This window comes from Mastigoproctus giganteus, chromosome 9 (genome assembly GCF_048544385.1).
Source record: "Mastigoproctus giganteus isolate SK-2022 chromosome 9, ASM4854438v1, whole genome shotgun sequence".
NCBI lineage: Eukaryota > Metazoa > Arthropoda > Arachnida > Uropygi > Thelyphonidae > Mastigoproctus > Mastigoproctus giganteus.
The window spans coordinates 152300753-152317160 of NC_143583.1; the positions used below are offsets into that span (position 1 = coordinate 152300753).

The following is a 16408-nucleotide window of genomic DNA, read 5'->3' on the forward strand; positions in this document are numbered from 1 at the left end:
AATAAAACAAATGTAGCTTACAGTGAATGTACAAATAAAATGATAATAAAATACTGAATTAAAATGCAATAAAATATACTAGATTAAAAGCGCTAAAATAACTGAAGATTTCAAAGGCTTCTGCCTTTTTTCTCAACTGTTGAGAGAGATTAAAAGCGCTAAAATAACTGAAGCTTTCAAAGGCTTCTGCCTTCTTTATCAACTGTTGAGAAAGAAGGCAGAAGCCTTTGAAAGCTTCAGTTATTTTAGCACTTTTAATCTAGTATATTTTATTGCATTTTAATTCAGTATTTTATTATCATTTTATTTGTACATTCACTGTAAGCTACATTTGTTTTATTCTATCTTAATTCAGTATTTTATTTTATTATCAGTAATATTTTATTTGTATAATCACATTTATTTTGTTTGATCTACTGTAAATTTATTGTAAATTTAAATATAAAGCTTTTTAAGATTTAAGTTTTCGTTTTTATTTCAATGGTTGGTGAGAAACGCTAAAAATTATAGTATTGTACTGATTGTTGCCTAGTTATATCTTGCAGTGTTCTTATGCCTATACTGATGTTATAGTGTATGTAGTTTTTAGAATTTAATTTATCAAGTGGTAGGTTTTTTACTTCAAATACACATGTCTAGATCAACAAATTCTCTCTGAAACTTCAAATCTTTTGTCTGTCGTTTATGACCTTGACCTCCTGTACTTAAAAGCACACATACTTAAATAAGAGAAGACACATTTTAGGACAGAAATAATATATATGTATTACTGTAAAAGCCTGAAATCTGGTAAATCCTAGGCTTTACCAAAACATTTTAATAAGTCTGAAATATCAAAACATTTCACTTTATTTTTGCACTATTTTGATCTTTATTTTATGTACTTTATATTTTATCTACTTTATTTTTGTACTCTGATACAATTAAACCCTAGTATTTAAAGTTTACATTGATAAAAGCTAGTTTGATAGTTGTATTTTTTCAGTGTGCTATTTTTTCCAAAAATAGCACACTTCAGAGTAGCACTTTATTTTGCCCTATTACTGTTTTGACTTGATCTGCATCCCTGATTTTTTTGGAATTTGTAAAGTATGTATGTAAAAAAACTCAGATCTGAGTTTTAGGCATTTTGCATATGCCTGTTTGCTGGTTAATGTTATGATGACTTAAGCATTTGTTGAGAATGTCACATGTTTGTAATAAAAATGAACGTCACAGGTCAGAAAAATGATTTCTAGATGGATGTAATACTGATTTCTGATATTAATTTATTTTTTTTTTGATTTCGTATCTTGCATGTCATTATTTCCGTTTGAAGTATGTTAGTTTAATTATAATTTTCCAGTGGATAATGTAATTTGGATTGCATGTTTTTGGTTTGGTTGGTGTTGTTTCATTGTCAAATGGACTTTACATCCTGTGCAGATGATCATGTAATTGGAATACTTATTTTAGTTTTTATAAGTGTTCTTGCCATTTTTTTTTTTTAGTGCTAGTATTCAGCCTAGCACAGCTTGGCATGATGTCAAATACAGCAGTTATTAATGGGCAATTGATGTTGCCCATTAGTGACTGGAATCCTGCGAAAGTGGCAGAAGTAAATCCGGCTCTAAAAACATTCCCTAAATTTTTAAAAATGTTTTTTAAACAAAGCATATATTGAAAAACTTATGACTTATATTAAAGTTTTTGTTTTTAAAGTTATATTAAACTTTTATTTTAAACTTTTAAAATCTATTTTTGTCGTATATGTCTAAAAGATATTCCACAGGATATCTCTGTGAAATATCTTATATAAATCTTTGATGACACCTACTAAATTTCGAACAGCTAAAACTGAAATCATGAACATTGTAATTTATGCTCACACCTGCTACATTACTCTACCAAATCAATGTTAGGGATAAATAGGATACACATGTCCGCTGCTTACTCTATCTAATCAACATTTGAAAGAGTTTAGGCCAAAAGCCTAATTACCCATTTGATTGTAGCCATTTGTTGAATAGTATGATTGTAACAATACAAGTATTTGTATTATTACAGTCATACTGTCATGTTGCTTTGTCATGCTTTGTCATAAATTACACATGCAGTGCTACGAGATCTGCAAGAAACAACAGTATACATGCATAATACATTATCGAAACTATGACTTGGCTCAGGATCTCAATGAGTACAAACTTGAGATGGTAACGCTGCACATTCTATTTTGCAATGAGGAAATAGAGATACTGTCAGAGATGACATATGTGAAGATCTATGATGACAATGAAGAGTTCATACTAAATCGTAAATTGTATGAATCAGACTTGGACATTCGTAAAATGATTGAAATGTGTAAGACGATATGTCAAGACAACAACGACGTTGATCCTGACGAAGCATGTGGTAATGACCTGCTTAGCCTTGTAACATGACTGTGAGCAGAAAGACCCCTTTCAAAACCTTTACAGTCATCCAAACAGCGAGATGAACGAGGATCTAAAGCTAGCCATGCCCAACCGACTCAGCGTAATTGCAAAGAAACACGAAAACTTGATGACCAATGAGGACTTCTGCAACTTAATGACCAATGACAAGTAAAAGATTCTACTCATACATGTAATTTGGAGTCTGTTGTTTCCCAATTGCAAACCAATTCAAATATTCTCGAATAGCCCAGCTGGTTGCAGAAAAACGTTTATGATTCACCTCTTGATGGAAATATACAACTGCATAAGTAATACTCCATAGCCAGGTGGGCAGGAGCAGCAGTGCGTAGCACACGCTTCTTGATTAGACCGGGGTTCGAGCCCGTGACCACCAAATATGGAGGATGCAGAAAGGTCAGGTAATGACTACCGCATATTCCCGGAGCAATATGGCTTTAGTTGCTAGTGCTCCTAAAAACCAAACAACAACAACAGCATAAGTAATACAGATGGGTACTGTAATACCTACATTACATGCGCTTCAACTGGCAAGGCTGAAGCATATGTAATGTAATGATCTTGGATGTGCTCAGGGCTGGTTTATGCCAGCTCTGAGCACATCCAAGCTCACTGCCCTTAAGATATCCATTTCTCTGGTTACCAAAAGGTTTCTGCAATGGGTGGCAATGGTTAGCCCAAAGCCACCTAAGTGGTATGCCCGGAATCAAACGATTTTCCTCAAACAGCTGGTTCATGCCAGCTCTGAGTATATCCAAGATCACCTCCCATGATCCTTTGCTTTAGCTTTACTTTACTTTAAATTTTGCAAGATATCCATTTCTCCGGTTACCAAAAGGATTCTGCCATGGGTGGCAATGGTTAGCCCAAAGCCACCAAAGTCGTATGCCCCAAATCATAAATATTTTTCTGCAACCAGCTGATTTATGCCAGCTCTGAGCATATCCAAGATCACCTCCCATTATCCTTTGCACGATCTCCTCTCCCGACTCCATTTTTATTTGTTGTGAAATGGAAATGACGTCAAATGATGTCATTTCCGCATCGCAAAATTGTGACAAATTGATTTTACTACCGTCCAAAATTTAGTAGGTGCTTCCAAAAATGTTTACACACAGAAAATAAATTAAAATAATAATTAAAAATTATGTATTATTTTTCTTATATCTGCTGTACTGTCAAGATAATGAATACATTAAGAAGTTCCAGTTTTAAAGCATTTATCGTCTTTATTCCAAACATTTCCATGGTTTCGTGGTGGGTTCTCATGTGACAGTTGGTTTGACTTTTAGGTATGCACTAGGTAGAGCACGGATTCTTAAACTGGTGCTTGCAAGTACATTGTGCTCTTTAAAAAATAAATTTTGCTTGCAACTGATCCTAAAATGGGTGCTCGCGAGCACCTTCACTTAAGCTAAAAAATTTATATGTAAATTTTTGTATTTAAGAAGGTGCTTTCTATTTTTCAACTTTCTGGATATTCTACAAAAATCCATGCCAATCTTCCCTAGAAAATTCTTTTTTTCACTCGGCTCAAATTCTACAAAATAGCATAGAATTGTATAATAATGTTGTAGACTTCAGTAGTCTACGGTGGACGCAGAACTCAACATCAACAGAAAACTTGCAAGCGACCTCCATATAGGTTTACCTACATCCTATCAAGAACCTCTTTAATTGCGCTTATTAATTAAGCCTACATAATAGGCTCATAATAATAAAAAATGTAATTTTCTGTAAGAGATATTCTCCAACCTTCTTGGAAAGAAAAACGAAAATAGCTTTATAAGTTGTTTTGCCTCCACTGCATTTGTGACGGATGATGCGAACTTGTTAGTTAAAACGCACTGTCACTGATATTTCTCTTGGAAATATTTAATTTATTAAGAAAAATTTTTACAAAATACTTTGTTGAGAGTACGATCATTGTTGCCGTAATGACGCTACAGACTGAGGATACTGCCTCATGCGATTCTCAGTTTCTGGTTTTAACAGGTTTGAACAGGTTTCTGCCGGGTTACGCTCAGTTGCCCTGCTGCAATAGTACCTATATGTATAGTGCTGTCTTTAAAGGCGATGAAAGTGTTATAGTAAGAAATATTTTTATTTTGTGTGCAAACGTATTTTCTTTTAACAGATTGAACTAAAGTTACTTCAGTTAACTAAAGTTAAGCCCTTTCAAAATGGATAAGTTTTAAAAAAGAAATCAAAACGAGCATGCTGAAGGAAAAAAATATGCATTAACACTACCTTCACAGTTGTCTGATTTAGACCTGCACATTTCAAATAAATAGAAACAAAAAATGAAAAAGTGTGCATTTCAGTTCTCTTGGGAATGTGATTATTTGGTAATAGATAATAGTAGAGGAACTGATGTAAATTTCTTATGTCAGGCGTGTTTGGCTGGCTATCGGAAGCTGAATTGTGAAAGACATTACGAAACATGCTACTAATTTTCATGATGCTTTTCCCAAATTTAGTGACATTAGAAAAGCTAAACTTCAAGAAGAAAAAAAGAAACTTCAAAGAGAGAAAAATATTTTACATTTAGGTCATGCTAAAGTTGATGACGTTGTAGAGCGGATATCATGTTTTAAGGGCACAAACGTTGTCGTTGGAACTAATGACACTGAGTAGAGATCTGCAGATTTATTCAACAAGTACAGATCGATGTTGGAAAAAAGTTGCGAGTTAGGGTTGAATGTGAAAGTGTCTGCAATTCTGCCCAGACACGACAAGACGGAGGGAGTACATGATGAGAGCCTTGTCAATCAATTCGATCCTGGAGAGATTGTGCAAGGCTCATGGGGTAGAATTTTTTTCAGCATGGTCTGTGCTTGTTGAGAGGAGAGACTCCTTCTACAGGGATTGAGTACACTGAAATAGAAAGGGTGCAAGGATATTTGCTGATGCTATTGAGGCAGTGTTAGGTGGGTCGGAAAACTGCTAGCGTGGAGGCATTCACAGGCCAAAAAAGTTGTGGCTGCAAGCAGAGGTAAAAGTGATTCTTGCACTGCTTCTATTAGAATGAGCAGTAGCCTGGAAAGCAAGGTGCTGAAGATTTCCAGGACTGCTGGGAGTGATAGTGGAACAAGTAAATACATGGGTTGTGTTAGAGTAACTAAGAGTAGAAACAGGTGCATGTATACTTGCATATAAATCTGATGCGTTTATGCTGGTCAAGACATCAAAGGTGGATATTGTTGGGATATAAGAGACATGGTGACAAACAGATATAAGCAGTGCAGAAATGGAATTTGGGGAGTACAGTGTGTACAGAAAGGATGAACAGGACAGGAAGGGAGGAGGGGCTATGCTGTTAGTTAAGAAACACATAAAACCTAAGGAAGTGCATCCAATTGATGTTGGTGAACAATGCAATGTTGAGTCAGTTTGGTGTGACATAAGCACTGTGAAAGGGAAAAATGAGAGGTGTGTGTTATGGGCCTAATGAATCTGATTAGTATAATGAGCAATTGTGCAGAGAAATAGTGGACCAGTAAACCAGAATGTCTTATAACGGGGGATTTTAACTTTCCAGATATTGACTGGAACTTGTGGGTTGGTCACTCACACACTAGCAAGTCTTTTGTGTATTTATTGGATAACTCTTTTCTACAGCAAACAGTCATCCAGTGTTTGAGAGGCAACCAGAGGAAGCAATACTCTTGATCTGATAATCAGCAGTGATTATTCATGCATTAAGAATATGCAGATAAAGGAACCATTGGGAAACAGTGATCACAATGTACTGATATGGGATTTACTTAAAGATGTAACTACATCAAGGGTAAAGGGAAGGGGTTTTGCTTTCGTAAAGGTGACTTCAGGGGTCTCAGACAGTTTTTAAATTCTGTACAGTGGGATCAACTGATGATATTACCAACATTGAATTCTAAATGGGAAGCCTTCAGGGACTTAATTTTGGAGGCTACTAGGCTTTTCATTCTAACTAAGAAATACTGTTCTAGGTTTAGGCCTAAATGGATGTCAGATGAATTAATGAGGCTCGTGGCAGAGAAGAAAAATGTATGGGATGCATATAAATTATCAGGTGATACAGAAGCCTATGGCAGATATAAACTAGTCTGTAATCAAGTCACAAAGGAGGTTAGACAGGCAAAGCCAGATTATTAGAAATCCTTGGCAAAGGATGTAAAGAACAACAGCAAAGAGTTCTTTACTTATGTAAACTCTAGAAACAAAGGGATGAATCAGATTAGACCTCTTAACACAGATGGGTTGAATATTGATGATCATGCTGAGGTAGCTGATAAACTGAATGAGTATTTTGCATCTACATTCACAATGAGGAGTTATTCAATGAGGGGAGTGGCAGAAGTTTATCAAACTCTAACAGGGAGCTAAGTGATTTTGTAATAACTGAGAGCAAAGTGGAGGAGAAATTGTTGAAGTTAAACATTAGCATTAGCATTAGCAGAGGCATATGATGCAAGAAAGCAAGCTTATTCAGCATCAGCCAAAAAAAAAAAAAAAAAACCCACTCCCATTTCACCCCTCCGTTCGTTCGAAATACCTGTCCAGTTGAGCTTTAAATTTGTTTAGGCTATCAACTTCAACAACAAGTGATGGAAGTCGGTTCCACCAACCAACCACCCGCTGGCCAAAGGCAAATTTCCGCACATCTATCCGACATCCGTCCTTCCTCAATTTGAATTTATGCCCTCTGAGGTGATTATTCTGAGAAAGATGAAGAATCCCATTGGCATTGAGCATGCTCAAACCATTCAAAGCCTTATACACCTCTATCAGATCACCTCGCCGGTGCCTAGTCTCCAGACTCTGTAATTTGCAAAACTTAAGCCTTTCTTCGTAAGAGCAACCCTTTGTTCCATTTACTAATCTTGTTGCCCTTCTCTGTACCCGTTCCAGCAGCTCTACATCCTTCTTGAAATGAGGCCTCCAGACCTGTATACAGTACTCAAGATGTGGCCTTACCATTGCCTTATACAAGGGAATAATCACCTCCTTATCCCTGCTAGAAAAATTCCTGTATATCATTGACAAGACACCATGAGCTACTCTTGCAGCTCGTCTGCACTGCTCAGAGAACTTCATATCTGCCTGCACAATTACCCCCAGGTCCTTTTCATTCTCCACCACTGTCAGTGTAGTACCGCAGAGTTGATACGTTGCTCTGGGGTTACTGTTTCCCATATGCAGCACTTTACATTTGTCGATGTTAAACCTCATTTGCCACCTCTCAGCCCATCTGTTCAACCTTTCCAGATCCTGTTGCAGCAGCATAGCGTCAGTATTGTCCTTAACGATCCTGCCAACCTTTGTATCATCTGCAAACTTGGACATTAAACTTGATATCCCATCATCAATATCATTCATAAACACCGAAAACAACAACGGACCCAACACTGAACCTTGAGGAACTCCACTAATAACATTAGTCCACGTTGAGCAGTGTCCATTGATTACCACTCTCTGTCTTCTGCCACTCAACCATCCCCTTATCCATAGCAGCAATTTGCCTCCAATGCCACACTGCTCCAATTTGTGCAGCAGTCTTCCATGTGCAACAGTATCAAAAGCCTTTCTAAGATCCAAATATATAATATCAAAGTTATTCCCTGCATCCAGTTCTTTTGTGACTACATCATAGTATCCAATCAAATTGGTCAGGCAAGACCTGCCCTTAACAAAACCATGCTGCGTCTGAGCTATAACTGAATTCTTGTCTAGATGATCCTGCAGTGCTTCTTTAACCAGTGCCTCCATTAATTTACCTGGAACAGAAGTTAAACTAACAGGTCTATAATTACTTGTGTCAGCCTTTGATCCTCCTTTGTGAATTGGGGTTACATTTGCACATCTCCAGTCTATGGGTACCTCCCCTGAGTCCAAAGAAGCTCTCATAATTATGGCTAGGGGTTTGCATACTTCCTTTGCTGCCTCCTTTAATATAACTGGATAGATCCCATCCACCCCAGGTGCCTTTTTTATGTTTATCCTCAACAATCTCCCCCCCACTTCCCTCTCAGTTATTACAAAATCATCCAGCTCACTGCCAATGTTTACTTTACCTACATCATTCTCCTTCCTGAATAACTCCTCATGCGTGAATGTAGATGCAAAATACTCGTTTAGATTGTTAGCCACCTGAGCAGGATCCTCAACTGTTGAACCATCAATATCCAGTGGACCAATCTGATTCATCCCTTTCCTTTTCGAGTTCAAGTATGTAAAGAACTCTTTTCTGTTTTTCTTTGCATCCTTTGCCAAGGATTTTTCATAGTCTGCCTTTGCCTGCCTAATCTCCTTTGTGACTTGGTTACAGACCAACTTATATCTATCATAGGCTTCCATGTCACCCATTAATTTGTATGTATCCCATGCATTTTTCTTCTCTGCCACATGTCTCATTAGTTCATCTGACAACCATTTAGGCCTAAACCTTGAACAATATTTCTTAGTTGGTATGTAAAGCCTGGTAGCCTCCAAGATTAGTTCCTTGAATGCTTCCCATTTTGAGTTTGCTGTTGGTAACATCATCAGTTGGTCCCACTGTATAGAATTTAAATACTGTCTCAGACCATCATAGTCGCCTTTACGAAAACAAAAACCCTTCCCTTTACCTCTGATGGTAGTTACCTCCTTGAGTAAATCCCACTTCAACACACTGTGATCACTGCCACCTAGTGGTTCATTTATCTGCAGGTTCTTAATGCATGAAGAATCACTACTGATAATCAGATCAAGAGTATTGCTCCCTCTTGTTGCCTCACGAACATGCTGATGTAGAAAACAATCATCCAATAAATCCACAAAAGCCTTGCTAGTGTGCGAGTGACCAACCCACAAATTCCAGTCAATATCTGGGAAATTAAAGTCCCCCATTATAAGACTCTCTGATTTACTGGCCCACTCTATTTCCCTGTACAATATCTTATTATACTCATCAGAGTCATTAGGCCTATAGCACACTCCTACTCTCAATTTTGATTTCCCTATGCTTATGTCACACCAAACTGACTCGACGCTGCCCTGTCCATCGATGTCGACTGGCTTCACTTCCTTGGACTTTATGTGTTTCTTAATTAATAGCATAACCCCTCCTCCCCTCCTGTCCTGTCTATCCTTTCTATACACATTGTATTCCCCAAATTCCAGTTCCGCATTACTTATATCTGTGTGACACCACGTCTCTGATATCCCAACAATATCTGCCTTTGATGTTTTGAGCAATACCTCAAATTCATCAAATTTATTTACCAAACTCCTAGCATTGGTGTACACGCAGGTATACATGCACCTGTTTCTATTCTTAGCTACCCTAACACAACCCATGTGTTTACTTGTACCGCAATGACTACCAGCAGTCTCTGAAATATCCTGCATCTTGTTTTTCAGACTTCTGCTCATTTCAATAGAAGCAGTGCAAGAATCACTTCCACCTCTGCCACTGGCTACTGTTAATCTATTAGTCCTTGTATCCCCCCCAACTAGCAGTTTTCCGACCCAGAACATAAAAAAGTCACCTGGCGTGGATGGGATCTATCCAGTTATATTAAAGGAGACAGCAAAGGAAGTAAGCAAACCCTTAGCCATAATTATGAGAGCTTTCTTGGACTCAGGGAAAATCCCATTGGACTAGAGGTGTGCAAATGTATCACTAATTCACAAAGGGGATTCAAAAGGTGACACAAGTAACTATAGACCTGTTAGTTTAACTTGTGTTCTGGGGAAAATAATGGAATCACTGGTTAAAGAAGCATTGCAGGATCATCTAGAGCAGTAATAGTTAAGACACAGCATGGATTTGTTGAAGGGAGGTCTTGTTTGATCAATTTGATTGGATACTATGATATGGTCACAAAGGAACTGAAAGCCAAAAATAATTTTGATATCATATACTTGGATTTCAGGAAAGCTTTTGATACCGTTGCACATGGAAGACTGCTGTACAAATTGGAGAGGTATGGCATTAAGGGTAAGTTGCTACATAAAGGGATGGTTGAGTGGGAGACGACAGAGAGTGGTAATCAATGAACACTGCTCTAAACGGACAAATGTTATTAGTGGAGTTCCCCAGGTTCGGTGTTAGGCCCATTGTTGTTTTGTATATTTGTCATATATTGATGAAGGTATATCGGGTTTAATGTCCAAGTTTGCAGATGATACAAAGGTTGGCAGGGTTGTTAATGACAGTAAAGACAGTATGCTACTCCAACTGAGTTACATATAGGCTAGAGAGAGAGAGAGAGAGAGAGAGAGAGAGAGAGAGAGAGAGATAAGTTAAAAGTAGTGCAGGACGAAAAAGATTTGAGATTTGCTGTTCAGTCAGATATGAAATCTTCTGTGCCAGTGTAAATAAGTAGTTAGGAAGGCAAATGGTATCTTGTCTGTGATATATAGGAACTTAACAAGTAGTGAAGAGGATGTCATTATCCCTTTATATCAGATGATTGAGACCACATTTAGAATTAATTGAAGAAAGAGAGCTTTTAAAAAAAGAGAGGGTTCAAAGAAATATGGCAGTTGTCTGGAAAGGTTGCTAATTGATGTTTTTATGAAGAATGGCATAGAAGATGTGACTGACAACTTACAGCTTGGGGGGGGGGTGCTTATAGAGCTAATAAGGTCCTGAAGGGAATCGGTAAAATGAACGAGGGAGGTATATTTTTGCTGGTGGAAGAGAGTCAAACCAGGTAGCATAATTGGAAAATTTTGGGGATAACAGAAGACTGGATCTTTGAAGTTAATTTTCGGGCAGCATGTTATAAGTCACTGGAATAAGTGGACTGTCACAGTGGTCAAGGTGACAGTTTGGTAAAGTTTAAAGTGGAATTGGATAGCTACATTGTAGCTTTGTATTTAAACTTTACCAAGGAAGTAAAGTATATGGAGTGAGAGAATCTCCCTTCCTTTTTTTTGATAGATGCAGAAAATGTCTGCTTCCTTGCATTATTTAGCCTTGTTAAGTCACCTCTAATAAGGCTATATGTTCCATGAACAAATGGTTAATGGAGGATCTTCTTGACAGGAACACAGTAGTCACAATATAAATTTGTTGAGATTGGCTGATCAATTACTACCTTCCTCCCTCCTTGGAAGAAAATGAAGTTTTATCAACATTGAAAGAAACTAAAATTATTAATATCAAAAACCTTAAAAAAGAGAATTACCCCACTGACATTGCAAACTATCCAGAGAATTTAACAGCAGATATGAAGACATTTACTATAAAATATGGTACTTGCAAGCCAAAAGGACCATTTCAAAAAAAATTACAAAAATATATAATTTTCAGTAAAATATTACTCAACCACTAGTAAATCTGGGTTAAAAATGAACAGGCAGTGGTTGTGCTACTCCAAAAAACTGAATTCTATATATTGCGAGCAATGCTGGATGTTTTCTGGAACTAGATGTTACTGGACGAAAGGCATCAATGATTGGCAAAATTTGTCTACTAAATGTAAGGACCATGAAATTAGCTGTAAGCACCTAGAAGCATCCATCGCAAAAGAAACATGGAAAAGAAATACAAGACTTGATAGAATTATGGAAGAAAATTTGCATGAACAATGTAATTTTTGGAGAAAAGTATTAGAATGGGTGATTAAAATAATCCTAAAATTGTCGAGAAATTCACTAGCTTTAAGGAGGCCTATATTGTAAAAGATCCATGTGACGACAGACCTAAATGTGTAGATTTCAGATAAACGTTCCTTGATTTTTCTTACAGATACTGATGGATCAGCTGTTGGAATAAAGTCAATTATTTGCGACTCCATAAATTCAAATGATGTGGACCTTTCAAAATGTCTTGGGCAAGGGTACAGTAGAGCAAACACAATGAGTGGTGCATATTCAGGAGTATAATCCAGCCTAAAAGAATTACAACCGAAAGTGTTGTATGTATATTGTGCGACACAATATCTGAATCTAGTTATTAAAGATGCAGTAAATGGAGGATCTGAAATATCCAACTATTTCAGCATTGTTCTTTTTTTTTTTTTTTTTTTTCCCTTGTTAGTTGTTGGCGCATCAGCTTCTATGGCCATAATGCACCTCCCAAAGTTTTTGCATTTTACTGTGATCCAAGCCCAAGGCGGGAATCGAACCCGCGACCTTTGGGTTGCCAGGCAGGCACTTTACCTACCTGGCTAGCCCGGTCGGCCCAGCATTGTTCAAAGTATATATGTGTTTTTTTGGCTACAGTATAAACCTTTGGGACTTGTTATCTCAAATTATAAGTGAATTCGATATTGTATTAAAGAAATTAAATCCAATGTGTTGGTCTAATCAGCTTGTATCTATAATTGCTATAAAATTGAGATTTCCTGATTTGCTAATGGCATTAAATAAAATTCTCATGCAATCGTCAAAAAGTGATGAAAAGTCGGAAGCCATCCGGATTAAAAATAATATTTAAAATTTTGATTTTGTGTTAACCACCATACTGATAGAAAAAAATCTTGTTGAGTATTAATTCAACATCAACGAGTTTGCAAAGAACGAATATGGATATTGGTCAAGCTGCATTGGGTATAGAAACATTGTATAATCAAGTGAAAAAATTAAGAAATAAATTTGAAAATATCGTCAAGGAAGCATCATCTATTGTGCAAAAATGGGGTATACCTTGTCAATTTGCAAATAAATGGAGGAGATTTGTTAAGAAATATTGTGATGAACTGGCAGAGGACTACTGATTTGAAAATGCAGAACTGTTCTCTAAAGTTAACATTTTTATTGTGTAATTAACTTAGTGACAACAGAACTGCACAAAACTTTTCAAGGACTAAATACAGTTTCAGATTTGTTTGCGTTGCTTACTCCAACTCAATTAATCCAAATGGATGACAATTCCATTATAAAAATGCAGAGAAGGTGCAAAAGAAATTTTAAAGTGACTTTTCAGAATCAATTTCAATGCAATTACTACATTGCTTAAAGTGTCACTAACAAGTGAAATTGCAAAAATTAAAACTATTTATGAATTTGCAGGACTACTCATAGTAAAATACTACTATATGAGTGCTACTTTTTCGGGAGTGTGCTTCTTGTTGATATTATTTTTGACAATTCCAGATATTGCATCTACCACAGAACACTCTTTCTCGAAATTAAGATTAATTAAGAATTATTTGAGAAGCATGATGGAACAACAATGTTTATCAGTGCTAGCACTGCTTAGCATAGACACGCAAGAAGCTGAAAGAATGGATTCCTAAATTAATTAATGACTTTGCCAATGCCAAATCTAGATGAAAACCATTCTAAATCATGTAAGTCAAATATTACTTCATTTAATTTTCAGAATTTATTTTTCATATTTTTTAATTTTATCAAAAAAGTAAAGTGACCAGTCATCCCAGATTATGTGCGACAGTCCTGGATTTAAGTCATTTTCCCGCATTGCAAACTGTTCTGGTATATGTTCCGGATTGAACACGTAGCCTCCATACTCAACGGCAAACATAAAGCAAATCATTTGCATTATGTTTGCCGGGAACCAAAGGTGCAATGGAAAGAGTTTTTTCGGTAGTAAATGAGGTCTGGACGTCAGAAAAATCACAACTGACCGTAGAAATGCTGAAAGCAGTAATACAAGTTAAGTGAAATTTTGCTAATTCTTTTAAAGAATTTTATGAAGAAATAGCAAATAATGAAAAATTATAAGAGAAAATAGGCCTATGTTCCCAGGATTCATATTTAATGTAAACAATGTGGTGTCACTGGTTATTAAGAAAATATCACTCCGCAGAAAATGTATTTAATTATATTATTTAATTTCTATTGTTTTTATTATTAAAAGAAGTATATATTATTATTATTATTATTATTATTAGCCATATGGTGCAAGGAAGCCTGAGGCTTATGCTGCACCAGCCAAAAAAAAAAAAAAATTTTCCGAGTTACCATGTTGAGAGAGAGAGAGAGAGAGAGAGAGAGAAAGGAATCACCAAGAAAGAGAAGAAATGATGATATCCAGCTCAGGACCTTGGGTTTGCCAAGCCCATACTCATCAGATGTATGGGCTTGGCCATACATCTGATGAGTATATTATTATTATCATAGAAATAATAATAATAATTCAACCCTGTTGTATTATTATTATTTTCACATAAATGCCTATATAATATAGGTATTTCTGTGAAATAAAACAAATATATGTGAGAAAACAAAAAAAACAAATATAATTTATATTTAAAAAAAAATATGTATATTGTTTTTAGGGGGGTGTAAAATTGATGTCCCACGTTTGGGGTGGGGTGGGGGGTAAAGTGTGCTCCAGTGAGTCCTTTGCATTGGGGCCCACTGGTCCAATCCAATTTGTTTGAGGTATTTTATAAGCAATTCACACTTTTCATATGAAGGATGTTCTTGAATGATTCCTTCCCAAGCTTCCTCTAGTTCATCTAAAGAAACAAATGCCAGTCTCTCTCCATTGATTTCACTGACTTTCTGACAATTTGTCCCTTGACGTATGCTAATTGTAATCCTGAATGCTGTACTTTCCACCAAATTGCTTGACTCAAATGAAATAAACAGCTCTTAATATAAGCATCAGAAAATGTTTCTTTTATGGATCTGATGACAGCACTTTTGTAATCAACTTGGAATTTTCTTGGTTGAAAGGAAGTTGTCCTGATTTGCAATGCTTTCTGTTGAATTAATCGGAACATGCAATTGCAAGTTGATTTTGACCTATCTGAAAGAAGAACATAAAGAAATGGAAACATTTGGTCTCTATGCATCGCGTGAAGAGTATATTGTTGGCAAAATAATCGGGGAACAACTTTAAATGTCCCATTCATGTAAATAGCATGGTCTGATGATAGGTATCGGTAAGGTCCTGAACCAGCTGGCACACCACCTATAAATTATAATATTAATATTATAATAATCTTAATAGGTATTACCTCCGCTGTAAAGAGCAAACGTCATGCTGATTTTTGGCTACTGTTTTGAACAAATTCTTAGGTTGACAAATGCAGATGGAAACACCAGGGGGGCATTATCTCACTTGCTCATCAATTCCCTGTAAAAGGTCATTAGAGTGATAGGGATTGCAGTTGTGCAATTATATACTTGCTTAGGGAAACTGACAGTAGCACTTCCCCCTTACTATTGGGATGTGATTAGGGCAGGTCACCATTATGGTAAGCGTTCATTAGGGCATGTGCGATTAGGGCAAGTGAGACTAAACTGCTATAAACAAGAAAGATTGAAGTAATTCCAAATATTCATTATGGGCAGAGAGGAGCCCACTGGCAAAAATTTGTTGGAAATGACCTTTCTTGCCACTAATATGAGCAATCATGAAGCTAAGGAAGAAGCACATGATCATCGTGTCAATCCTCATGCCTTACCTTACTTACCTTACCACATCTCATGATATGAGATGTGGTAAGGTAAGTAAGGTAGCACATATAATGTGCTACTTTTGTGGACAGTTACTAAGGTTAATGTGCATGAAATGTACATTATATAATGAACTTGCCTATTGTTTAAAAGTTTTTTTTATTTTTTTTATGACATTTCCCTTACTGCAAATAGGTGTTCTTATCATATACTAAGCTGGATAAAGGTGCCATTTGAAAAAAAGTAGTGTATAATACAGATAAACTATGATTGCTGGAAGAAATTCTACTTGATTCTGTTTAATTCAACATTGAAAAATACATGCAATATACTTTATTTTTTTGGGGAAAAATTTGGTGTTGTTAGCATTAGCATTAGTAGAGGCATTTGATGCAAGAAAGCAAGCTTATGCAGCATCAGCCAAAAAAAAAAAAAAAAAACCCACTTCCACTTCACCCCTCTGTTCGTTCAAAATACCTGTCCAGCTGAGCCTTAAACTTATTTAGGCTATCAACCTCCACCACAAGGGATGGAGGTCTGTTGTGCACTATAATTAATCATTTAACTATAGAAGAAATGCATTCCTAAATTTTATAATTGTCGAATGTTATGCTCAGTTATAGCAGTTG

General features: G+C 36.3%; 1 protein-coding gene across 1 annotated transcript in view; it reads left to right on the top strand.

The window, feature by feature from the left end:
• The window catches only part of LOC150080822 (glycerol kinase 5), a 376684-nt gene that overhangs the window by 74109 nt on the left and 286167 nt on the right, over positions 1-16408 (top strand). The window lies entirely within an intron of this gene.